This window comes from Puma concolor, chromosome B4 (genome assembly GCF_028749965.1).
Source record: "Puma concolor isolate L17-30 chromosome B4, mPumCon1.1.hap2, whole genome shotgun sequence".
Classification (NCBI taxonomy): Eukaryota; Metazoa; Chordata; class Mammalia; order Carnivora; family Felidae; genus Puma; species Puma concolor.
In genome coordinates this window covers 23,829,067-23,855,008 of record NC_141673.1, presented here as the reverse complement: position 1 = coordinate 23,855,008, position 25,942 = coordinate 23,829,067, and the positions used below count along the sequence as shown (strand labels likewise).

General features: G+C 38.5%; 1 protein-coding gene across 8 annotated transcripts in view; it reads left to right on the top strand.

Moving 5' to 3' along the window:
* The first annotated feature begins 10,971 nt into the window (after nucleotides 1–10,971).
* The window catches only part of LOC147578968 (uncharacterized), a 98,254-nt gene continuing 83,283 nt past the window's right edge, over nucleotides 10,972–25,942 (top strand). For 3 of the 8 annotated variants that reach the window (XR_015253414.1, XR_015253413.1, XR_015253412.1), the window contains exons 1-2: nucleotides 10,972–12,092; nucleotides 12,405–25,860. The gene's annotated coding sequence lies outside the window, so the exon portion shown is untranslated. Of the gene's footprint in view, nucleotides 12,093–12,404; nucleotides 25,861–25,942 lie in introns of those variants that run through there. The other 5 variants (XR_015253410.1, XR_015253407.1, XM_086712582.1 and 2 more) reach the window with 3 other exon arrangements.

The following is a 25,942-nucleotide window of genomic DNA, read 5'->3' as shown; positions in this document are numbered from 1 at the left end:
TGAGTGCTATCATGTCAATCATCAGGAATACGTCAGAATTATACTTGCCTTTTTTGTTGAATTTTCTATTTCAATTGATGGTCTAAATGTTGCTCATTGATATCTCTGTGTTGGAAGGTACATTTATTATTTGTGACACATTTCCTATTACTTGAGAACTCAGGTACCTCATTCCTACCATTCACTAGTAAGCATACATAGATTCTTCTCTACATTTTTGGGCCTTTTACTTTCCTCCTAAGTGATGTTTTATCACCCTTCCCATCTGGTTGAAAAGCCTCTGCTAAGAACGTTCTTTCTAGAACACATTATTCTTTACCAAGAGTCCTTTATGCAGGAAATGTTTACCATGTTCCAGAAAAGCAACCCAGTCCTTGACCCCGTATGCATACCTCTCAGGTCCTTAAACTTCCTTGTTGCCAGTGACCTATTTCTACGCTCAGTCTCAGTTATGTACTCTTATGGCCATTACCCTTGGCGTTGTTGGAGACTACACTACCTCTGATATCTCAGCTTCAACTATCTCATTTTCTTTTTTTTTTTTTTTTAATTTTTTTTAACGTTTATTTATTTTTGAGACAGGGAGAGACAGCATGAACGGGGGAGGGTCAGAGAGAGAGGGAGACACAGAATCTGAAACAGGCTCCAGGCTCTGAGCTGTCAGCACAGAGCCTGACGCAGGGCTTGAACTCACGGACCACGAGATCATGACCTGAGCCGAAGTAGGATGCTTAACCGACTGAGCCACCCAGGCGCCCCAACTATCTCATTTTCACACTTCCATTCTCATCCATTCATCTCAGTTCTTCATTCAGTTTCAACCTTATCCGGTCCTAAATTCATGTACCCTAACCATTCTCATTCCTGAGAAGAGAGAGAAGGCTCCTTCTCCCTCCTTCCCAAAATAGGATTCCGTAGTCCATTAACATAACCTAGCAAATGCTCCCAGTTCATTGTATCTAATTCTCTTTGGCCTTTTTTTTCTTGGCAAAGACCTAGGCTGGTACCTTTTCAAATCAAGTGTATCAAGCTCACTGGGGAAAAAAAACAATCAAATATGCATTCAGAATTTTGCTTCATTTGAAATTCAAGATCATGAATCTCAAACTTGCCTGACAACCCTTCTATATTTATCTAGTAAACTCATCTTTTTTTTTTTTTTTTTAATTTTTTTTTCAATGTTTATTTATTTTTGGGACAGAGAGAGACAGAGCATGAACGGGGGAGGGGCAGAGAGGGAGGGAGACACAGAATCGGAAACAGGCTCCAGGCTCTGAGCCATCAGCCCAGAGCCCGACGCGGGGCTCAAACTCATGGACTGCGAGATCGTGACCTGGCTGAAGTCGGACGCTCAACCGACTGCGCCACCCAGGCGCCCCTAAACTCATCTTTTTAACCCATCACTGATAGACTGTCTCCATGACCAAGCTCCTCCAGGCCCTTTTGCTAGTAGGCCCACCTTGGGCTCTGTCCTCGATTCATTTATTCTAATTTTAGCAAGAATCCTACTGAGTCATTCAGTGAAAATCTATCACCCTTGGTATCTGATCATCCTCAATATCTGATCAAATCCCTCATCTCCCCCCCCCACCTGCCCCACTCTTGATATCGTATCATGTTGACCTGCCTTCAACAAAAATCCTGTCAAGTTGGTTTAGCCAGAATCCCTTGATGTTGTCTCTTAGTAATTTTCCATCCACTGACCACCCCTCTGTTCATTGGCTATAAATTCCCACTTGTCCTTGTTGTATTCTGAGGCAAGCTGATCTTTCTCCCCTATGCAAAACCTCATTGTGGTGGTCCCTCTCAAAGAAAGTCTTCCCTACTGTCTTTAACAATTGTTATGAATAATTTTTTAACATAAGAGGACATATTTTTACTTTATTTTTAAACTTCAACATCATCTCTTCTCTCTTTGCTCTTAGCTGATCACCTGGACTCACACTTCAGTTAGAACATAGAAGTTCTTGGTCGGTCAAGAACTTGCCTTGCCCTCCTTACCACCAACTCTACACACCTATCTACTTCTTCATCCATCTTCTTTCTTCTCTCCTGTTATAATGGTGGAAATTTCTCTTTTCCTAAAAAAGGGCAATCCTTCAACTGATGCTCTAAATCTCATCCCTTCTTGCTTTGTCAAAGACTTGAGTTCTTCCCTCATTCTCTTTCTCCTCAATCAGTAAACACTTCTTTATTGAATGGATTAATCTCATCACTATTAACATGCTCCAGAATCTTATGTATTGAAAAAACGAAGGAAAGCTCCCTTGACTTCATCTCCTCCCCAACCACTACTGTACTGTATACTTTCTTTTATGACCCAGCTTCTTAGAGATTTGCCTAAATGTGAGATCTCCACTTCCTTACCTCCTAGTCATCCCTTAATTCATTCCAGTGTAGCTTCTGCCTCCAACAATCTGTAATGTCACCAATGAACACTTGATCCAAAATACTTTTTATATCCTTGCCTTACTTGACCTCTTAGCAATAGTCCGCACAGTTGACCAATCCTCCTTTCTGAAATAGCCTCTTTTCTTAGCTTCTGAGGCACCACAGTCTCTTTGGGTTTTTTTTTTCCCTACCTCTTTGGTTGTTTTCCAATTCCTCCTTTTGCCATACCTTTATATACTGACATGTCTCAGATCTCTAGCTCAGGACTTGGGTTCTTTCTGTGCAGACTTTTCCCAAGTGATTCTTTTTTCCTGGAAGAGAATAAAATAGTCTTTAAATACTATCTATAATCTGACTCACAAATTTATGTTCCCAACCAGGACCATGTCTTCAATGTACGTGTAGGTGTCTAAAATCTAACATGTCCAGAACTGAACTTTTGTTCTTCCCACCCCATCAAAGATTTCCCTTCCTTTGTATTCCCCATTTGCAACGACTAGGAATTGTTGGCTTCTCCTCTGACTCACCAGCCACAGCCTATCCATCATCACATGCCGACAGTTGTCCCTCCGCTATCTACTCAAATCTGTCTTCATCTTCTCATGCTGACGTTTCTCCCTAGTCCAGGCCATCAGCATCTCTTTTCTGGGTCTCTGTAGTAATCTCTTAATTTGTTTCCTTGTTTCTACATTTATCTTGCTCTAGTCTATTTTACACAAGGCATCCAGAATGATCTTAAAAAATAGAATTTGAGGGGCGCCTGGGTGGCGCAGTCGGTTAAGCGTCCGACTTCAGCCAGGTCACGATCTCGCGGTCTGTGAGTTTAAGCCCCGCGTCAGGCTCTGGGCTGAGGGCTCAGAGCCTGGAGCCTGTTTCCGATTCTGTGTCTCCCTCTCTCTCTGCCCCTCCCCCGTTCATGCTCTGTCTCTCTCTGTCCCAAAAATAAATAAAAAAAAAACGTTGGAAAAAAAAAATAAAAAATAAAAAATAAAAAAAAAAATAGAATTTGATACTATCGCTTGTTTGCTTAAAACCCTTCAATGATACTCCTTTATGTTTAGATCTAAATTGACTTCCAGCCACAGTCGTTCCCTGTCTAAACAACTCATAAGCCACCATCACCCTTGCTCACCCTGCTGCATTCATAGCGGGCTTCTTTGACTTCTTCAAACATGCAGTGATCATGGCATGATCTCTCTGTATCTGGAACTCCTTCCACACAGCCTGTGTGTGGTAGCTTCGTTCTTTAGGTTTCAGATTACAAAGATCCTTCTCTGAGGCACTATAATTTTCTTTAACACAATTACATATTATATTTGCTCTCTCCTTTTTTTTTCACCTACCTCCTCCCCAGACTAGAAGCTCCACGAAGGCAAGGATAATGTCTCTTGTCCACAAGTGAAGATACATCTACCAAAGTGTCTGGTATGTGAGGTGTTTTAAAAGAATTTGTTTAACAGACAAACAAAAAGCAGAAACAGACCCATACATACAGAGAACCAACCGATGGTTGCCAGAGAGAAGGGAGTGGGGGTGGCTGAAATGGTTAAAGGGAAGTAGGAGGTGCAGGCTTCCAGTTATGAAATGAGTAAGTCACGGAGATTAGAAGCACAGCATAGGGAATACAGTCAATGATATTGTAGTGTCGTATGGTGACAGATGGTACCTACACTTGTAGTGAGCACAACAGAATGTATAGAGTCGTTGGATCACCATGTTGTACACCTGAAACTCATGTAACCTTGTGTCAGCTATACTTCAAGAAGGAAAGAAAGAAGGAAAGAAAGAAAAAGAAAAAGAAAAGAAATAAAAGCACCAAAAAAAAAAAAGAAAGAAAGAAAGAAAGAAAGAAAGAAAGAAAGAAAGAAAAGGAAAAGGTTTTGTTCCGTAACTGAATCTGTAAATTCTAGCTGACAAGATCTCTAGTGCTGCCTTGACTCCTGTTTTAGTCTCTGTGAAGTTCGGAAGAATGAATCCGAAGATTGGTTTGAGAGTTACATATTAACTATTACTTTGTGTCTTCTCACGCTTAACCGTGACCTTGGCCAAGATACGTTAAGTCAAGAGAGTCGCTATTTCTTGACCCTCAAAGAGCTTAACTAAAATAGCCGTCCATTTACCATGTCTACCCACCCCACCATCTCTTGGAATTTTTACCATATACATCAATTTATATTTTTCTTTCAAAATCCACTTTACAGCTTATTTTCTCTGATGAAAGTGAGATGAAAAGGAGAAGAAGAAATCTTATTATGGCACATAATTTTGTTCACACTGAATAAAAATTCAGAAATAGCTAGCCTATTTAGGCTATATGTTCTTTGGAAATTAAAAAAAAATAGCATGAGGCTGGGATAAAATATGTGTCATAATAACCGTAGGGTAAAGTCCATAGATCTATATATCTTCTAGAAACTCAAAGATTTCATTATGAAATATATAAGAATATATTATATCTTAAGTACTTTCATAGAAGTGTCCTTTTTCTAAAATGACAATTATTTTTATACTTATTACCATTTTAATAGCTTATTATATATAAATAGAACATGAACTTTAGCGGTAACTGGCAACGGTGTTATTTTTGTCACAATCTTAAAAAACACATTCAGAGCTAAAAGTTTACTTGTAAAACATCTACAGCATCGTGACAAAAATTCAATATACTTAATAAGTTGTTAGAGTACAGACATTTCTCTTAGGATTATAGCAACCTATGACTAGGATTATTCAGGTGCCAAGATTATTAAATAACATGAGAGTTGGAAGAAAAATCAGTATAACAGTTAACATTCATTTAAATGCTCGGTGTTCATAGGGAGAAGTACCTAAAACAACACAGAAGTAAATTAAGGACTGAACCCTCACTTCATGAAGTGCTAGGGAGACATGCGTGTGTTTCTTCCACAAGTTTTTACTGTTTTGCTGTGGACAGTCTGGATTAATTTAAAAATGCAGTGCCCTTTTTTTTTTCTCTAACAGAAAAAAAAATAGAATCAGCTGAGAGATAAGAAGAGAATAAACACTGAAATAAACATTGCAGCTCAAACTAAAGTAAGTGAAGTAAGAATGTTTTCATAATGAACTTTTATGTTGAACAAGCCCAGACACTTGGAACAGTGTAAGCTATATTAAACCCTTTTATGAAAGGATTATGTTTTGTATGATGAGTGTTTTAATATAAGTACGGTACACAGCGTAAAATACTACTACATTTAACTCAAAGTAATTACGAGAATTCAGTGAAAATTATTTTCTCCTGCACTTTCACGTTGATACAGAAGGAAAAAAAATGCTTCTGGAACCTTTCACCAACATGTCTCTGTTTCAATTATTTTTGGCAGTATATATTGCGTCTCTGCCTCAGCTACCTTTTATATCGACAGTTGGTAGCACAAGCCTTTTAACGCACAAAGGGTAGCAGCTCTTCAGCCAATCTGTGATAAAAGGAAAAAAATGAAATCACTATGGAAACTGCAGGAAGGATCTAAAAGCTCTCTTTATAAAGTAAACGTCTGATGTTTGTGACTGCAGGGGTAAAAAATTCATAAATCTGTATGATGCTATCGTTTCTGATTTGTTATCACTGCAAATGCCAACTCAAAGTAGCCTGACCTTAGCTTCATTAAGTGCCGTCTATTCAGAAATAGTTACTATTCAACAGGAGGAAGACGTGGTCTGCAGAGAGGTCAGGGGTTTAAGGGGATAGTGTGGGACTGAGCGAAGAAACTAATTTGCTTAGAATGTTTCCTTTCTTTTCTCATTTGATTGTCTTTTTCTTTTAAATCACAGTGATTTGATGGAATCAGGCACACCGAATTGTTCTGCTCTGCGTTTGATTTTGATTTGTTTTTCGTTCAGAAATGGAGCAAATCTCAAACCCAAATTCAACTTAGGAAACTATGTCTGTCTGTGATTTTGAATTGAAAAAACAAAATAGCTAGCCTTCTCCTTCCAATCAAAAAGCCAATAAATATGAGGGGGAAGCCATTCTCACTTCAGCACCCTGGACCCCCAGGAGGAAGAAAATGCAGGAAACCGCAGCTACGGAGACAACTGATGAATCTGATCTGACGGGCGGACAGCAACAGACACCTGTGTCATGGAGGAAGTTTCAGGGTGTCTCGACAGTTCTCAGAAGTTAAGTGACTCTCAAAAGATAGTTGTATGGTTGTTTAAATAGGAAGCTTTTTATTTGATAATAGGTCACCTGTGGAGGAGGGACGATGAGGTCAAGAGGACGCTGAAAAATTCTCAAACACAAAAGTCTGCAAATTCAGTAATAGTCTTGACTGAGAGGAAGATGAATATTCAAGTAAGTAGACCAGTTTCAGCATTGCATATGCTACTATGCTTATTTCTCCAGTGTTTACGAGTGAATACTGCTTCATTAGTTAGGTTTTCAGGCAATAGAAACTATGGCTTTTTTAAATTTATTTATTTATTTATTTAGTTAGTTAGTTAGTTAGTTAGTTTATGGCAACTTTACCACAGTTACAATGCATTGAAATGTCAAAGATTGATGTGCATGGTAATTGATTTCCTGTCGTCATGCCGTATTTAGACAATTATAAACATTGCTAATCTAATGTTTCAAGGTACTTATGAACAATTAGTGATTCTGCACTAGCATCTCAAACACACTTTTGATGATAATAATATACTGAGACAAGTTCTATAAATCCTAAAAGGGCTGTTGTGTAAATGATGATTAGGACAAAATTAGTGTTTTTTTTCTCCCCCCCCCCCCCCCCCCCCCAGTGAAATGATTAAGGCTTTGAAAATGAAAACACAAGTATTTTGGTTGTGAGCATGCAAAAATTCAGCACAATTAGCAGGGAGAAGACATTACTTTATAGTGATATACTTGTTTAAAATGAAAGAATATGACTAACTTTATTGAACTTCTGCTACCACTAATGACTAACTCAGCTGTTTGTGTAACCTTTACAGTCTCATATTAGGAGAATGTTAATGGTCAATGATACAGAATCAAATGGAAGTATGTGTTTGGGTACCCAAACATAAGTACATGCATACTTTCATTTGAAAATATTTAAATGCCTCATACATATTGACTACACTGATGCTTTTTGTGCATATAATGAAAACCAATTATCTGTGGAGAAAACTTGACTGGGTGGAAGGAAATTAAATTGGTTTTTAAAGACTTTCTTAAACAGCAGTAGCTAGGGAAAGGTCCACTAACATTTTAGCTCAGGATTATAATGACTTTGCTATATTAATAAATCATGTTTTATCCTGACTTTTATCATGGATCAGGCCACTCTCCCAGTCCCTGTGAAGCCTGGAAACCACTGTAGGAGAAGGCAGGTACATCCTAACTCACTCAAAGGATGGGATACAGGACAACGTATGTCTGTTAACAAAAACTTTCAAATTGTAATTCTTGAAGGAAATGGTCATATCCTGGAATATTCTGTGATTTTTTTTTAAAATGCTGTACAGGGAAATCTTTACCAACTTTTCTCCGTAATTCCCTTCTGGGAGTTTCCCAACTTCTATGAAATGCTTTTGTGTTGAGTATCAACTCTCATCAATCAGCTCCATATTACTTTTTTTTTTTTTTTCATTGTGCTTAAGTCTGAGACCACTTAGGAGGACATTTATGGAAACATGGAGAAACATTGTTTCACTTACACGTGCAACAATGCAAATTCTTATCCTTTGTTACTATGCAAAATAGTAACATTCTGTTCTCTGTGGGCTCTCAGAGTTGACTTCCAGCAGCTATTGTAAACTAAGGAAGGCAAAATACTTCACTATTACCTCAAAATATCTGACGGCTTATACTAACTGAAGAGTAAAATATTTCACTGAGTTTTTCTGAAATCAAATATTTAATTAGTTTAAACTGTATGTCAGTAAGTTGGTCAGGTGGACTCTGTGAAGTATATACATTATTGTACTGCAGTGAGGGGCTTGTTAGGGATCAGTGTGCGTCTTTCCCTCCGTTAATTATCCAATGGCTAAACATTAAATATTGCAGGTGTTTGGGTGACGTAAAGTAGTCCCTGATCCTTTCCGTTACATTTTCGTTGCCTTTTCAGAGCAGTGCTCTCAGAAGTAGTGTTTAATTTAGTGGATTAAACCCAACTAGCCTTTACCCCATCCTGGATCTTAAATATTGAAACCTTTAGCTCTTATATTTTATGATATATTTTCTAATTACCCAGTTTTCACAATCACATTTTTAAGGTTTCAGGTTGGAATGTAATCATGGTTAATATTTTACTCACACCCCACAGAAATTTCACCTCTCATGTCTGTCTCTCTCCAACTCTCAAGAAAGTCAGGTTCTGTGGGATAAGTCACCAGGGAATGCCTTCATGACACTGAATACCCGTGGTCTAAAGGGGGTCTTGGAAGTTGTTCGTAGTTTGGTATTATTTTCTTTCCGTTAGAAATACTTTGTAACGCTGCCATTCACTTCCAACTTTGCAACCATCAGAAATCTCAATTGCATATGAGCTTTCACTCTGAAATTTACTTTCTGATCTCAAATCGGCCAACTGAGATAAGACAAAAAGTTTTAATTAGAATTTTAATATGTAACCGAAGGCATTTATAGATCATACACACAGGTGATCTTCTATGTATTTAATAACTGTGTGGAGAACTTAGATAATGTTTAATTTTGTGCAGAGACTATTTTTAACTTTACTGGAATCGGGTTACCTGCAATGTTCCCGGAGTGTCTCTTAGAAGTTTTAACAGTGTGAGGTTTATTGTGTGAATGAGTAACTGTAGGTGTCTCTAGCAAGGCCTGGGGGGGGGGGGGGGGGAAATTATAAAAATTGGAATATTCTTTAATATAAAGAAGCTGTTCTGTTTTCCTTTCACATTTCTCCTGGAAAATCTAGCTTCACATCCCTCAGTTCAAGCGTTGTAGATGAAAAGAGATAAATGCCCAGCGGAGTACCAGGGGGATTAGCCTCCCCCTTGTTACTATTAATGAGTGGTGCCCCTAACCTCATGTGTTTATTCCTTAAAAACCTAGCACATGAAACAGTTTTTTTTTTCTTTCAAGAAATAGTCGGCACTTTATCTTGGACTTCTGCTTGACATGAATTATTTGGCAAATTGGGGACTGAAGTGTGAACTATAAACTTGGGACTGTGTAATAGGCTTCAGGGGTATTCTAGGGACAAAGACATCCTGGTAGGGATATCACAAAAACAAACTTTGTTGAGAAAAAAAATGATCTTTTCCTCTAATTCATGAGACAACAACAAAAAAAATGTATACGTTATACAGATACCAGTATCCATACACACACACACACACACACACACACACACACACACACACACACGCACACATGCACACACACACACACACTTTGCTGGAGTGTATCCTCTGTTTTTTATTTACATGTGCACATGAGTCTCATTAATGTTGATAACCCTCTTCATATGCCTCCAGAAAATAATGGACCCCGACTGTGAGAACTGTCTGTATTCAGACATGTTAAGAGCTGAATATTTAAAATCTGTTTGGCACACTAAGCTTGGTTTTCTGAAGACAACAGAAGTTGGACAGAAAGATCAAAGGAAAAAAAAAAACCACTGTAAGAGATAATGACATCTGGATGGGGCCTGGGTAATGCTCTAATTAAATGTACTTACACCTAAGTCTTATCACATGCTCAGGAGTGAGAGCTTAGATGCTCCTTTTAAACTGCAGCCTTAGAGGCAGTCATGGGGGCCTTGCCTGGGAGCTGTCACCTCTGCTGTGATCCAGCTCGTTCTATATGTGGACCCATAATCCATCCTCCTTTCTTTCACTGAATGGGCTTCCGCTTTTTTGCTATTCAGATAGTCATGATAAATTAGGTTATCCCTTAAGCTTACAAAGATATGCATGTTCTTTAAAATAGATTTGAAAAAAAATCCGTTTATCCACTTAGAAAAAAACAAGCTACAAGATTTCTTGCCTTGTTGCTGGTCATAGGTAAAGGTGAGCTTCATAAGAAACCTTGGATACTTTTTTCCCTGTTTGGGTAGTCATTTGACATCCTTTCCCTTCTGAACATAATAGCAGCTCGCCCTGAGTACAAAACACAAAGTAGACTTTCAGAAGTCACTGAATCAGGCAATTTTAACTTCTAAAAGAGTTTCTAAAGCCTATATTAATTGCACAGAGTTCTTTTTAAATTGACATGACTTGAACTGATTTCAGAATTCTGGGATTTAGGGCAAGAAAAAGGAGGGAACTGTTTTTTCTAAGTCTTTTTTCTTTCTTTTTTTAAATGGAGTTTTTAAACATCATGATGCAATCTCTGATTAGGATTTTATTTTTTAATAAATAAAACAAACCCTACATATTTAGAAGAAACAATTGGGCAATGCATAGACATAAACTGCATATCTCATTACTATTAACAGCCATGCATAGTTAAACCTCCCCCTATTGCGCAGAGCATTTACCCTCTGGCTTTGTAAAGTGATGCTTGAGTGTGGGTTTTACAAAGGAATTTCATAACCATTTTATAGACTCTGCAGCACACCTACAAAATCAGAATATGCACCACGTTTCTTGGTTATATGGTAACAATTAATGAAATTGGCATTCATTCTAGAAAAAAAGTCTAAAGTGCTTGTATATTGAGTCTTTTGCGGGGTGGGGGGGTTGGAGAATAAGTCCATCTCTTATTTTATTTCAATGAGAAACTACTTTTTTTTTTCTTTTTCTTTTTCTTTTGTTTTTCCATGCTCTGCCTTCTAATAGTTCCGAACAATCAGATGCAAAGCATTTTGCCTTCTACCACTCCTTAGGAGAAAATTAGTTCATTAATACACAAAGGTGAAAATTAGAAATCCACTGTAATCCAGGAAGGTCCAAGAATTTAAACAATCAAATATACCCTCTGGATCTCAGAATTCATCAGGGAAAATTTAGAACAAGTTATTTTTCTCTGAGCTCCCTTAATTTTGTGTTACTGCCTTAGACATAATTTAAATACTAATAATTTAAATACTGGTGAGGTTTGGGGAAGGCAGATGGGTTTTTTTTGGGGGGGGGGTGTTTGAGAAAGCAGTAAAGTCTAGAAAGAGAGAGTTCAAAACCCTCCAGCCCCTAGGAAAACAGAGGTCTACCAGGTTAGCTTTTTGAGCGGGATGTATTCAATGTGCCACACCCCTGTGCAAAAGGTTGGAACCTTTTGGCTAAGGTAACACCACTCATGTTCTGAAGTATATATATTTATATTCAGGGTGCTGTGAATAACCCCAGTTTTTGCCTTCCTTTGAAAATTGGCTGTGCTATTACTCATCTTGGATGTCAAGATTTTCTTCTACTGGCTAGGTCGTCCTGGTTTAATCTAATGTTTCATTTCCTCCCAACAAAATAAGATATTTGCATCAAATTCAGCATTTCAATAACAGTAGTGAAAAGTCCCTCTTTGTAAAAAGATACAGCATTACTTCCTGCCATGAGTTCATCTGCATCATCCCCATTTATTTCTCCTGGGTGATGAGAAGACCTTTTGCATTTGACCAAAAAGCGCTAGTAAATAAGGAGTTAAAATGAAGGCAGGCTCACTGGTTTGCTGAGATCTGTCAGAGTCTGACTGGCTGGCTACATATCTGTCTCTGGAACAATAGGTACCTGTATTCTGCACGGACTGCTGGGCAGCACTGACACTCTGGAGAAGGTCTGCCTCTGTCTGCGCTTTCCTGGTGAGAATCCCCAATGACAGTTCCACTTTCCAGTGGAGGAGAAAAAAAATATCTGTCTACTCTCTTGATGAAGGACAGAGCTTTGATCATTTTTATTCAGGCTTGTCGTGGCCGGAGGTTTTAGGTTCTTAGTCTCAAGTCAGCAGTCTCTCTCTCCCTCTCCGTCTCTCTCTCTCTCTCTCTCTCTCTCTCTCTCTCTCTCTCACACACACACACACACACACACATACACACACAAGCACACACACACATCCACTCCCTCCCTCTCTCTTACTCTTCCTCTCTCTCTCCCTCCCTTATTTCCCCTCATAGGTTCTATGCAGGCAGATGAGTGCCACAGCTGTAACTGAGGCACAGAATGATAAACACAGTGAAGCCAATTTCCAGGATGGCGAGAGGGGGCACCGGAGGTGACAACAATGACAAGGACCCAAGGACCGCCCTTTGGACAAGTTTTAGGTAAGAAAACGTGTACGCCCCGATTCTTGCATTTTTGCACGCTTGTGGCTGAGAGAGACGTTGAGATAGAAAGCGAGTCTCAGTAGGAAAATATTTTCGCGAGGGTATCATCTGTGCTGTCACTTGCCTGCAAACCTGTGTTCTCAGGGCTTTGTGTTACGAGAATCGTTGGAGGTGAGGCGTGAGCAGGGCTGGGCGGACTGGTGAGCTGCTTTTTATGTCTGTCTGCTGACATTTATCATGCTGTTTAAATTTGTATCTGGAAAAAATTCTGTTTGATGATAGTTAGCAATGTTTTGTGCAACGTAGAGCATATGGCCGTGTAGAATTCAAGTGATGCTCTTTCATTCTTAATTTGAAATTATTTTTATACTCAACTGTACTGAGGTCACAGAGTTTTAAAAATTAATGAGATTCCCTGTGGAGTTCAAATAGTAATGTCTACGTGAGCTGACACAAAAAAGATAAGATATAGCTGGTATATGTTTAAGGTGGATTTAACTGTCTTAATGGAACATACTCCATTTGAAATGTATCAATTGTACAATAGTTTATGGAAACCTAAGTATTGGGGGATATTAGTCCTTAAATTTTTTTTAATGACCTGGAGACATTTTGTCAAAACTAGCTATAGAAGAGGAATAGATTGTGTGGAGGCATTGCTAAAACTTGATAGACATAATTGTTCTGGCAGTGGAGAATACCTTACACTTTCGAGGAAATGACAAATAATGAATGAACCACATGCTAAAAAATATGCAAGAGTGTGCTTTCATCTTAAGTAATATATAAAAATTCAGGAGATTTTTAGGATGAAAAACTGCTGGCACGAACAAAGAAGCAAGTGTACCCATAGATGAGAATTCTTTGTCACAAAAATGAATCCCGGGCATGGATTTAGGAGGTTAAGTGATTTCTACATTCTCAGTGCCCCACAGAAGGGGTGAGTCCAGACATTTAAAAATGTACTGAAAACTTTCATTTCCCACAATTTAAAAACATTGTTTATGTTCTTGATACAACACATTGTTTAAATGAAGGGGACTGAAAAGCAGTCTGAGTATACAGTAATCGGGGCTAAAGATGCTTTTTATCTGAGTTCCCCATTTACAAGACCCATTCTGAGCTTCCTGTGATATATTGTTATGTAAATACTGTGCAGCCGGGGAAAGCAGTACTATGGAGATTCAATTTACTTTGAAAGTTGTTCATTATAGCAAGGATGAATGTTATTTATTTGATGTGATTCAAAGGCTGGAAATGACTTTTTCATTGTGGCGCCTTTTGTAATGGGTGCAGGGTGATCTAATCTTTTTAATTTTGGCTTTCACACCAGTGGAGATGAAAAGAGATCTGAACTCATTTATCGGTTGCTAGGTCCTTCTGGAGACCCAAGTCCTGTTCTTGGTTGCTATGGCCAGTCTGACCTCAATCTCTGTGGTTTTGGGGACTTAGGGAGTCTTTTCTCTTTCTTTCTTTCTTTCTTTCTTTCTTTCTTTCTTTCTTTCTTTCTTTCCTTCCTTCCTTCCTTTTTCTTTTTCTTTTTTTTTATTGAGGAGCATGCACCTTGATTTATGTCCAAAATTGTGGCTGAATGTCTTTGTCTGTAAGTGATAAATGGTGCCGAACAATTCATCAGTTCTTACAAGTAAACACCGCTGTCCCACTAAAAATATGTTTTGTTCTGAGTTAATGGTATGGAACAAGGCAGCCTCCACAAACAGCTATCTTTTATTGCGGAGGGGCCTCTGAAACTTGGAGCAAAGTGGAGGAAATTGGCACGTATTTTCTTGTGCATTAGTATTTCACTTGTGACTCGGTGATACCACTTTAGGCGGATTGAGGATGAGAGGGCAAACCTTCCGTGTCCTCACTTTCTCCCTAGCTGGGGCCGCCTGAGACACAGGCCCTCTCCGGACGCCTGGATTCGGCCGGGGGCCCTCGGAAGTCAGGCGGAGTTCCTGATGGGGATGGGGTGGGCCTCCGCTCTGCAAGCGCCCTGCGCTGAGGCATAAATGGGCAGATGTGGTGCGGCTCTGCTGCCTTCAGTCTCGGGCTGGTTCTTTGAGGGAAAGTTGTATCCAATACTGGCGACTCCCAGGGATGTTCTGCTTGTGTGCTCCTTAATGGTCCCTGGATGTGCTTGCATTCTAGAACCTTGTTAAGAAAGGAGCCGCGCTGATTAAGGGCTTGTGGAGTATACAGCCGTGCTTAGCAGATGAGCACTCCTGCATTTCCCGCTCCCTTAAAAAGTGCTTAATTGATGCTGCAGGGAGCATACAGTCCGCTAATAAGATGATGCTGACAAAACAGCTACCAGAACCAGGCACTTATTGCTTATAAGCGCCGTCCGCTTCCCTCTGAGAGATTGCAGCTTTGTAGGGTGGTTTTTTCTTTTAATAGTAACATGCTAATGGTTTTTATCCTAAATCAGCCAGCGCTGAGTATCTTCAGGAAAAATGAGTTCCATAAGAAGTGGCATCCTCCTCCAATGGGAAGGTAAAAAATTAAACATTTTTTAAAGTGCAATTTTCAAGCCATTTCATGTACTTCTTGCCAGTAGCATTAGAAAGCCGCTTTCTAAATAAAACTAAGATTTGCGCCATTCTTTCTAGCCATAAGAGGTTTAAAGAAGAGAGTATTAGGGAATTTTATCGTCAGTCATTTTCTAAGGATTGTCTAGCTTTTGTTAGCAAAATGCAATCAGGTACTTCGTACGTTTCCTGTCAGCCTTGAAAACCAGCAGGTTTTTGTTTTTTAGAGGACATTATCCTTGGGGGGATCAATAAAAACGATCTTTATTTTATGTAGATTTTATTCCTAGGACTGGTAAATAAGCACAGGGATTGGGTGATGTCGAAGGTCTTCTGTCAGCCTGAAAATTCCTCAAAGAGCACTAGTTTTCAGAAAGAAGGCATAAGGACGCCTTTATTAGTGTTAATTGAGCTTCTTCAACTGTTCAGCTCTTTTTCGTTGAGCAGCAGTTAAAAGTTCTGTGCTCTGTGGGACAGGTAACCATTGTGGCTGGAAGTCATTTTCAAAAACTGGATTTTTGGAGGTATTTTTTTTTTAGTGCTTTATGAAGACTTGGGTTTTGCAGAGCCCAATTGGGGCTCCTTAACTTGGGCTTCTCACTTCAGGTCTTCTTGAAGGTAATACTTTATATGAGTGGCTAATTTCACGAGAAATGTTTAATTCTAGGTATCCGAAGGCAAATGTTTCCCAGTGTGTGGTATGTATCTCTGTGTGTATGCGAACATATTTTAATATAAAATGTCTTATAAATTTTACATCGTGCTTTGCTTTGCTGTTATTTCAAAGGATTTAAGTGAATGTTGGATAGCGCTCAATTTCCTGAAATGATTAAATTCCATCTCTGAAGAATCTGGGGAAAAGGCCTATAATGACATTTTGATGACTTTCATTTTAAGGAATAATAGAAATTGAGTAAAATATTTTAATAGCTATTCTCTAATATCTCATTCCAAATACAATGTTTTTATTGCTCATTCTAGCTTACAATTTTCTGGTGATAATAATGTTGGCTGGTAATTGTTTCTTATGTAGAAATCATTCTATCCTTATGTAAAAGTTATTTCAGAAAAGTCTTCATGCATTTATCTCAGCTGAAGCAACCGCATTGAACTCTTGAGATAAAACAGTGAGTATTTCCAGATTCCTCCTATTTTAATTTGGTACTTCCTTACAAGAATTAGGTGTATCTTAAAGGGAGGAATATGACAAATGATAGTTTGTGGTATAAAGAGGGAAAACAATGAGACAAGTCAGGAGAAGGCTGAGAAGACAGAATAAATATTATGCGCTATCACAAAATTGACTTGGCATCTTCCAGATGTCAGGTACTTTTAAAATTTAAAAACGGACTAATATCAAATATATGTATGTAAATATGCAGTCATTATATCTGTCTATATTGAACAGGTAAATGCATGTATGTAAACTTACTGTAATTCCAGCTAATGTTACCAGGAACACCTTAGCACCTCAATTCTTTCAGGAGATGTAGACACGAGTAAAGTTAATCACGTAGCTTTTAAAGAATCAAATCTTTTGGGAACTGGAGTTGTGACATGTTAGATCAATTTTCACGTAAGTCAGAATAAAAATCTTAAATCGGTTTTTCTGTGCAAGTTACACAAAGCCATTAGCCTCCAAACTGCGTTGTTCTAAACACTAATTAGAAAAATTTGTATGCAATTTAACTTGATTGTAGTGAATATTTACAGTCAGAATATTACATTATTGCCGAGTTAACACGCCATCCATGCAATTTTTTATAGAAGCAAAATTAAGCTCTACTATCTGCTTATTCTCCTTTCTTAATGTGTTTACCAGATTTCCCCAAGTTTGCTTTCTTTTTGCACTTCATACTGCCTTCCAGATACCAGTGTTGCAGAGAAATTAGTTACTCTTAGTTTCTTTCTGCCTACTATAATTCTGGGTTTTGTCTTTTTTGGCATGCCATTATTCTTATCTGTCATCTAGACAGTTGTATTGACTTTGAAGCTATTTGTGTGACCTATTCGTCTGTGTTTGGGCGGGAGAAGCTTATTTCATTAGAAATTGTGTATCGAGTGCTGAAAGATTTGAGTTGCCTTTGGGATGTTGTGCAAGGGCCTCATATTGGGATCTAGAGTTTCCCAGTGGTAGCAAGTTACTTGCATAATTCAATAAAATCTTTCCTTCAAGCTACCTTACCTTATTTTCCACCAAGTGGCAAGCCTCAGATTTTCACTGAGCATCATCTAGGAAACTTAGTATGAGAAAAACTGGCAGGGGTGGGACCCTCTTGGATAAGCTAGTGAAGGTGTCACTCTAGGTTACTCTTCTGAGATGTTGGCAAGGATACATTGTAAAGTTTTATCTACTGGTATGTTGTGTTTAATCACCTCTGTGATCCAACAGCAGATTTTAATTTGCATTACCATCAGTCAGATTCTTTTGTTTAAAGAGTACCACAATGATTTAAGAAAATGCAAGCTATGCTAAAAATCTTAATTACACACTCTCTCACTCACTAATAATTAATCGAAGCATTAAAAAATTTGTTCAGATTTTAAAATGTGAAAATTGTAGCTTGCTTACTGGTATTTATAATTTTTTTTTCATCAGGAGATGGCTCGTATAGAATCATAATCCCTGAGACTCTCTAAAGTTGGTAGACTTTATGATCCTACACCCTATAGTGAACAGAACTGTTTTACATTTTTAATAACATCTCTGAGCCATAATTTATGTTCTTAATGTTGCCTGGCATTATTTAAGCACAACGTACTTGTGATCTATAAATCTTTGAAATTCCTGTATTTTTCTGACGATTGAATTCACAGTTCAACTGCAGACTGAAATATACCATAAGGCTAAGAATTTCCTTAGAGAAAGAAAGACAAGGTAGCAAGCACACCATGGTCAGGAACATATGGTGTACAGTTAATTATCAAAATCTCAAGGGTTTTAACATAGTTTACTGCAGGCATCTTCAACAATACTGGATTTTCAGAATATGTTTGAAGACGAATTTGATTTGCTAGAAATTTGAAACCGGGAAACCAAATAAATTATTTTTAAAATGTTCTCCCATAAGGATTTAGAAAATATTCATTCATTCATTCCATAAACATTTATTCAGTGCCTGCCTTGTGCCAGACACTATTCTTGTGGCTCTTAATTTAATATTCACCATTAATTCAACAGTCATTATTTGCCTGGTTTTGCAGATTATAGGAGTCTCGCCAGTTAGTCATACCCTATCAGCTAATCACATCACAATCCATATCATTTTGGAACTTGTTCTTCAATGATCTGTTCTTTAAATGGCTTAAAATATATTCTCTGCATATATACCAATTTAGAAGAATATATTGGCAAAGCAGTCAGAATATGTTTTAAGAAGTTATCTTGTCGATGCGTATTTAGAAGTGTCCAAATGCATCCTTCCCCCCTCAGTAGCTAGGCCCATGATGCAGCAAATACTAAATGGGTTTGTTACATTTGCTTCCTTCTAATGCTGCTCATACTATGTTCAGGGACCTCTAATTCTAATTATTAATGGTTAACATTTATTTTCTATATGCCAGTCAAGGTACTAAATCCTTTCCTTTGTACTCTTGTTTAATCCTTCAATTACATTATGAGAAAGGTGGTGTCACTATCCTTGCTTGTAGAAGAGGAAACTGAGGTTTTGCGAAGTTAACTCCCTCGAGGTCACAGAGCTTGCAAGCAGCTGAGATGACTTAAAATCCAACCGTTTCAGATTCTATTCATCCTTCCAGTCATTCAGCCGATGTTATCGAGCTTTGATGATGTCCTAGGCCTGCTCAACATGTTTAGAATAAAGCAGTGGCTAGAACAGGCAAGCCTCTGCCCTTAGAATAGGAGCACGTAGTCACTTGATACATTCATTATGTTATTTCCCTTTGCATCTATGGATTCCCCAGAACCAATAGCATAAAACATTTGAATTTCAAACCTTCTTTAGACCTCTCACTATTTGGCTTCAGTCTTTCTTTCCAACTGCATTATGTACAGATTTCAAAAGAGGAATTTGCTAACCCGGAAGACCGGTCTGCTCATTGCCCCCGCGAAGTTTGCCTTGTGTTTCCTCCCACCATTGCTGCCCCGAAACACTTTTGCCACTGCTTTCCCAACACTTCCCATCCTTCTGCGTCTGGGTCAAAGCCCACGGTGCCAACGAAGTGTGTCTTAGAAACGAAATCCTCAAGTTGTTTCATCTGCATTGATCATTTGACACATGGCATTCGCAACAACGAAAGAGATAGGAGGCTAGGTAACATTTCACGTGTTTCCTATGTCCTGGCTGCTTTAGTATTTGTACATGTGCCCAGCTGACGTGTTAGCAAAGAGTTCAGGGAACCAGCAGTAAAATAAGAGAAGAAAATAGAAGAGGAAAAGGACTGGAAAGCTTGGAAACAAGAGCCCCCCAGTCTAGCACAGTGCCTGGCATAGAATATGCAGTTAATGTACATTTGAGGCTGGGAAGGGGAGAAGAGCAGCACAAAGGAAGGAGAGACTGACAATAGGAGGAAAGTTAGCAGGGGAAGAGAAAATAATATTCCTAAATTGATAGCCCCAGGCCTTGAAAGATCTTTAAATACTCAATTGGTGTCAGAGAGCCCATTAAGGAATGCATAGATATGCAAAATCATGAAAGATACACACTTGCATGTAAGTTTTTGCCTTTTCCAGGAATAAACTGTCCCTCTTATCAACATTAATACTTTAGATATGGAATGAACTTTCTGGTGTTTCTAAGAGCAAGGGCAATTGTGTTATGTTTGTGTATGCGTATCATCACTATTCAGGCCCACGGTACAGGGGACTCTAAGTTGGTTGTGTTGTTTTATGCTGTGTATGATTATTTCTCTATCCCTTGGGACATTATTTAGTATCACAGAAATTGCTGGCCACCTTCCCCCCCCCCCCCCCCCGAGAGACTTCCTCTTAACCATCATAAAGTTTTATTGGTTAATACTTTATGTCAGATTTTTTTTTCAATAAAAGCTAAGTTCGGTATTCAAAATCCTAATGCAATGTCCCCTCTACCAACAAGCAACTCTTGTGATTAATCTTATTTATGTTTTTCCTCCATTGTATTCAAAAGCATAGCCTTGAAATCTCTAGAAAAATATATATGTCTGTATTTTGTGTGGGTTCTCAAATCAAGTGCTTAAGGTAGAAATTTTATTTCATAGGAAAATCCAGGTAGATATTTCTTAAAGCAACTACTATACGTGACCTTTGCTATGGAGTTATTTTACGGACTCACTATAAGAGCCATGGCTTGTATACGTAGTTATGACTTGTAGGGCTTACTTCAAGGATGGATCACTAATACATAATGTATTTGTACCGTGTATTAATCTCCCTGGGTAAAGTAAGGTAGAAAGGCTGCACCTTGAACCAGGGAACATGATAGCCTGTGTGTTTCCTCTACTTTTATGGGAGTACTCTGTTGAAGCAGCCCCATTCTTTGGAAATCCCTACTTGCTAGTTGAGGTAAGTGAGGATAAAGCTTTCTCCATGAGGCTTTGAGCTACATCCTGCTTTTAGGAAACAAGGAATATTTCCACAGTCTGTATTTGTAGTAGTAGCAGTTGAACAGCCCATGAGAGTTCCAAAAACGAAAATGTGCTCCAAGTGCTTATCACATGCCGTATTGATGTCAGTAAAATGCTGAGGATGAGCTCGTCTCCCCCTTAACCCTGACTTTCCATGGTCCTTTCATTTTGACACTAATTTCAGGCATGAACCTTGGCACTTAGCTATAGTGTGTAATTGTTGGTATCTCGCTGCCACCTGGGTGCACAATGGCGAACAATATTTAGCCCCTGTGATTTGCCATAAGAACACACCACATGCAGTTGGAGAGGGAAATATTTAATCAGCCAATTTTCTCCATGCAGTCATAATCCGTTGAGTTGGTTGAAGACTCTGTTTTCTCTGAATTGACTGTTTGTTTTGTCACTGCAAAAATAAAACCTTTGGCTCCCTCCCAAATTCTTGTCATGCAAATTGGGGGACGTGGTCTATCAATTTGAATGTCCAAACGAAAAGAAGGTATTTTAACAATGCAAAAGCAAAAACTCATTTTGGTCAAAAGATCTTTTTTTAAGTTCCTTGAGTCCTCTGGTTTGTTGGCTCACTGTGGACGTAACATGTGAAAGGCTGTGACGCATGAATGATACTCTTCCATTTTTAGGCATGATGAGGCTGTTGATCTTTAAAATAAGTTCCCTTTGGTGACATTTACAAAAATAGTTTCACTTTAGCAGCTTTTAATTTTAATTTTTTAATAAATGACAAAAATGGTATAACTTCCCAGTGACGAGGAAGTCACCTAGGAAGTGGGTACTTACTTAATGGAAACAGGAAATACCCATTGCTTCCCATCAGATGCTGTGCTTATAATCAGTCCAGAGAAATAGCTTTGACTAATGGGAAAATGGTATAAGAATAGGATTGTCTGTCTAAACAGGCAGCATATCATCTTAAAGACTAAGGTCTATTTTTTTAATCCTGGTGCTTTCAAAGTGCTGGAAAGATTTGAATCCAGAACTTAGTCCTCATTGTACTTTAATTCTGCTAATTCAGTGTAGTGCAGTGTGATCCAGACTAACCTACTTCAATTCACTGTTACTCATTGGATTTCTGATATTTATGAATATTTTAAATTTCCTTCCATCAATTATCTCTTCGATAGTATTTATTTTTTTGGCTGGGTAAGGATAATAAGAGATGTTAGTACATAGGACAAAGAATTTCTCATCTTTACCACAGAATATAATATTTTAAAGAGTTCAGAATTTCTGTGTAGTTTGGGGGCTTTATTGTTTTCATTCTAAGCTGAATTGAAGTTGGTACAGTGTGAGACCTTTCTAACTAAAATGGTATTGTTTTTACTTAGTAATCATGATTATTGTCATAAATTGGAAGAGACTTCAAATCATTTATTTACTCAATTATTCAGTTGGCTTTTTTCCCCCTTAATTATCTTGTCTGACCAGTGTTGCTAAAGGCACTGAGGATTTTACAACAGGCAAAAATATGATGTTTCCCTCATCAACTATCATATAATTGGAGAGAGAAAAAGAACTTTCAAGAATTAATTGGATAATATCATAAAATTACTTTTAGCAATCATACTTCAGTTCTGTGAAGAGAGAAGCTATTCCCTCACAGGTAGAAAGCAGTACTAACAATCAAATGTAGCTTTTTGGCTCACAACATTGTTTCAGATTATTTGTTGTGAGAACAGTAATGAGTACGTTCAGAATAAAGGCTAGTTCTTGAAAATGGATTTTACAGTTTTCAATTTATTTCATCAGCGAAAAGATTTTCATTTCAAGAAGACTTAAAAAAAATTAACCATGTCACAGGGTTAGTTATGAACGGTCCAAAACTTACAAATACTTTATTGAAGGTTTATAATAAACCATGTGTGTGTGGGTGGGTGGGGGTGGAGTTTATTTACCATTGCCTCAATTGTACATCATGATAGTCTTTTAAAATTTGGACCCAAATGAAAATTGAAACGTTTTTTGAAATACTTCAACTTCCTTGCTGTCTTGAGAAGACAGACTAACCTATTCTAGGCAATGGAAAATTTTTCAAAGCTGTATTTAACAGTATCCTTAGGTGTGTAAAGCCCTGCCCGGACTTTGTTCCCTGGCAGAAATATTACACCACTCACCCACATGGCTGAAAACACTGGGCCAAGCAACACCTAACATTAAGCAAAGAGCTTTCAGATTTGTTCCTTATTCGTCCTTACCACAATTATAAAATTTGAGGATTTTCAGGAAAAGCAACTTCGGATGTAGGTACTTGCCATTTACCAGGGCAGCCAAAGATCAGCTAGCCAAAAAATTGTTAAACTTTAATTTACAAACCTTGAAGTTGTTGCCCTTAGTTATGTTAAGACCTCCATATTGAAAAGCCCAGTAATAATCCAATTATTCTTACTTTTGATCTTGTGGAGTTTATAGACATAGAGAAAAGAGCCTTGAGCGTTTCTGCCCTCTCTTCTGAGGGAAGGGAAGAATTGGAGACAAATGAGCACCCCAGTCCTAGGAGACATCGCCTGTGGACAGTGTATATAGCATTTGATAAACCAGGAGGACAGATGCCCTCATATTAAGGGACCAGGGGGAGGGTGCAGCAAAGGACTCATTCTCCCGAGTCTCCTATTATGAATGGACTTGTACTAGATGCATCATAGGGAGACTCAGACAGAAGGATACTTAATGATCCCCGCTCAGAAAATAGAGAGCAGCTTCCTGTCTAAAAAGTGGCAGCTCTGGGTTCTCAGTGTCTTTGAGAAGCAGGATCCACCATCCGTCTAAACAGATAAAGAGAGCAAAGACACTATGCACCTTCTCTCTGTGACTTGTGAATGCCTTTGGTGTCCCCAGATAAGGAAGTCCTTTCACTGCTGTCTACTCTAAGCTGTATTTCATTTTTGATAGCCATTTGCAGAAGACATTTTCAGACTCCATGATATGTAAAGAAAGTATGTCTGAGAAATTCTTCAGTTATATTTTTCCTACCTCCCCCAGCAGATGATTTGGAGCATGAAGTTTATAAACTTAGATACCTCCTATCAATCTCTACCTTTAAAACTATACATTTAGGGATGCCTGGGCAGCTCAGTCGGTTGAGCGTTCAACTTCGACTCAGGTCATGATCTCGCAGTTGAGGAGTTCGAGCCCCTCGTCAGGCTCCGTGCTGACGGCTTGGAGCCTGAGTTGGATTCTGTCTCTCTCTCTCTCTCTCTCTCTCTCTCTCTCTCTTTCTCTCTCTCTCTCTGCCCCTCCCCCGCTCATGCGCTGTCTCTCTCTGTCTCAAAAATAAAATGAACATTAAAAAAAACTACACATTTAGACTCACACCATTTGAAGAAAAAATGAAACCAACAAAAAAACTTGAGAAGGCAAAAGCATTCTGTATTGGGGAACACAATATATGGTTAAATCTGTGAATCAGAAGGGATGAAAGACAGCGTTTAGAAACAAAGAGATCAAGTTTTTATTGAATTATGGATTCATCTATTCTCAGTTTCGCTTCCTAGATCATAATGTCCACTGTCTTCTTAAAATTTGATTTACCTCTAAGTATGGTTCAGCGTAGACATCCTTTCCTTGTTTGCTCTTTCTGGGGATGACACACCTTTCTGGCACCTCTCGAGGGTGTTCATACATGACAACTTAACGTTGGTATAATTTGCTTTTTGTCATCCAAGTCTTTACCCCAGAGTATTTTGATTAATAATGCTTCTGATGGCAAATACAAATTCCTGTGCTTCATCTTGAAATATTTAAATATGAAATCAATATTACAGTGCTGTGTCAATGGCCAGGAGCACAGAGCATTTTTCTCACACCTATGGTGAATCCATATCTTGTCAATAATTGACCGTTAGCTTTTCAGGTTCGTGTTCATTTTTAAGGCTACATCAACTGGTCATGTCATTGTTATGTTTGAGCTTAATGTCCTGTGATTTGAGGGTCTCGGATGTTTTTCGAAAGTCTGATATTCTAATATCTGAGCACACACTTTGAAGACAGGGTGATAAGAACTCAGACCTCCTTAAAGGATCATCCAGATGGCAGTTGGAGCATTTTCTCAGTTGATGTCTCCTGTTCTTGTTCACTCTAGGGCCCTAAATTAAGCAGCAACCTTTGAGGCAGGGAGGAGATAGTCTTTGGAATCAAACCAAATTAGATTCAAATCCAAACTTTGCTATTACTTTGGACCAATTGTTTAGCATCTTTGAAACAGTTTTTTTCCTCTGCAAAATGAGGATTCTAACACTCACCTTACTAACACTTCTCGAACATTTCCCACATGCCAGGCATCAGACCCGCATGGGCTATAAGGCAAACACTGTTATTATTCATGGTTTACAAATTACCACACTGAGGCTTAGAGAGGTAAAGCAAATCCACTCCAAAATACACATTGGTGCTAAGTAGTGGGGCCTCTTGTTGGTTCTTTTATTTCCGTAGAATTTCTTTTTAAGAAAGGACTTGCAGGGTCAAAAGGTACATACATAATAAATTTAGTTCATTTCTAAACATCTTATAGTTTTAAGCCCTTGACTATGAGAAGCAGTATTAAAGCTGTATTTTATATTTCACCATGTTGCTGCATTGCAGACTGTTGCTGTTTGAGAGTGTTCTTTGTAAGTGGCCGTGGAGAGCTATATGCTATGAGAACTGCTTTATATTTTTCTTCTTGAAGATAGTGATGATGCTCTCATCTTGATGAGCACAGTTCCTTTTCAGTAACGATTCTGGATAAATGGCTGTTGCATGGAATTGAATACTAGCCTACGAGGCAATTGTTATGCCTTAGATGAAGAGTGGATGCCATTTCCAGAAGAGTTTGACATTCTCAAGGAGGAGTTTTATAGCCTTGAAGAATTTTATATTTGTGATTTGTATGGCTCTTGATAAAGAAAAAAGGAGAGTTATTTCCTAGGAATTTAAAACTTTGATTCTGTTGTGCTTCATCTCCTGCCCATTCCCCATTCACAAGACCCTGCTAACTTCAGCTTCTTCTCCTACTTCATCTGCAGGCTCTTGAAATCTGTGGGACGCCTAAGTGTGTACGGAAACACGGAAATAGCACAGTCCCTTTGGTTAAGAATAACATGTCAGTTTTCTTTTTTTGCTTTTGTGTGCTCTCTGGAGCTCACCCATGCATGATGTTCCAGTTGACTTCAAAGGCAAGTCTGTGGTTGGATTAGCTCCACAGGACAGAAAGCAAGGTAAGAAACAGGCTTAGTGCTTTCAAGGCCCACTGGGGAGCTGATAGAGCCAAGCTATGTGGTTACCAAGACGATTTGTTCA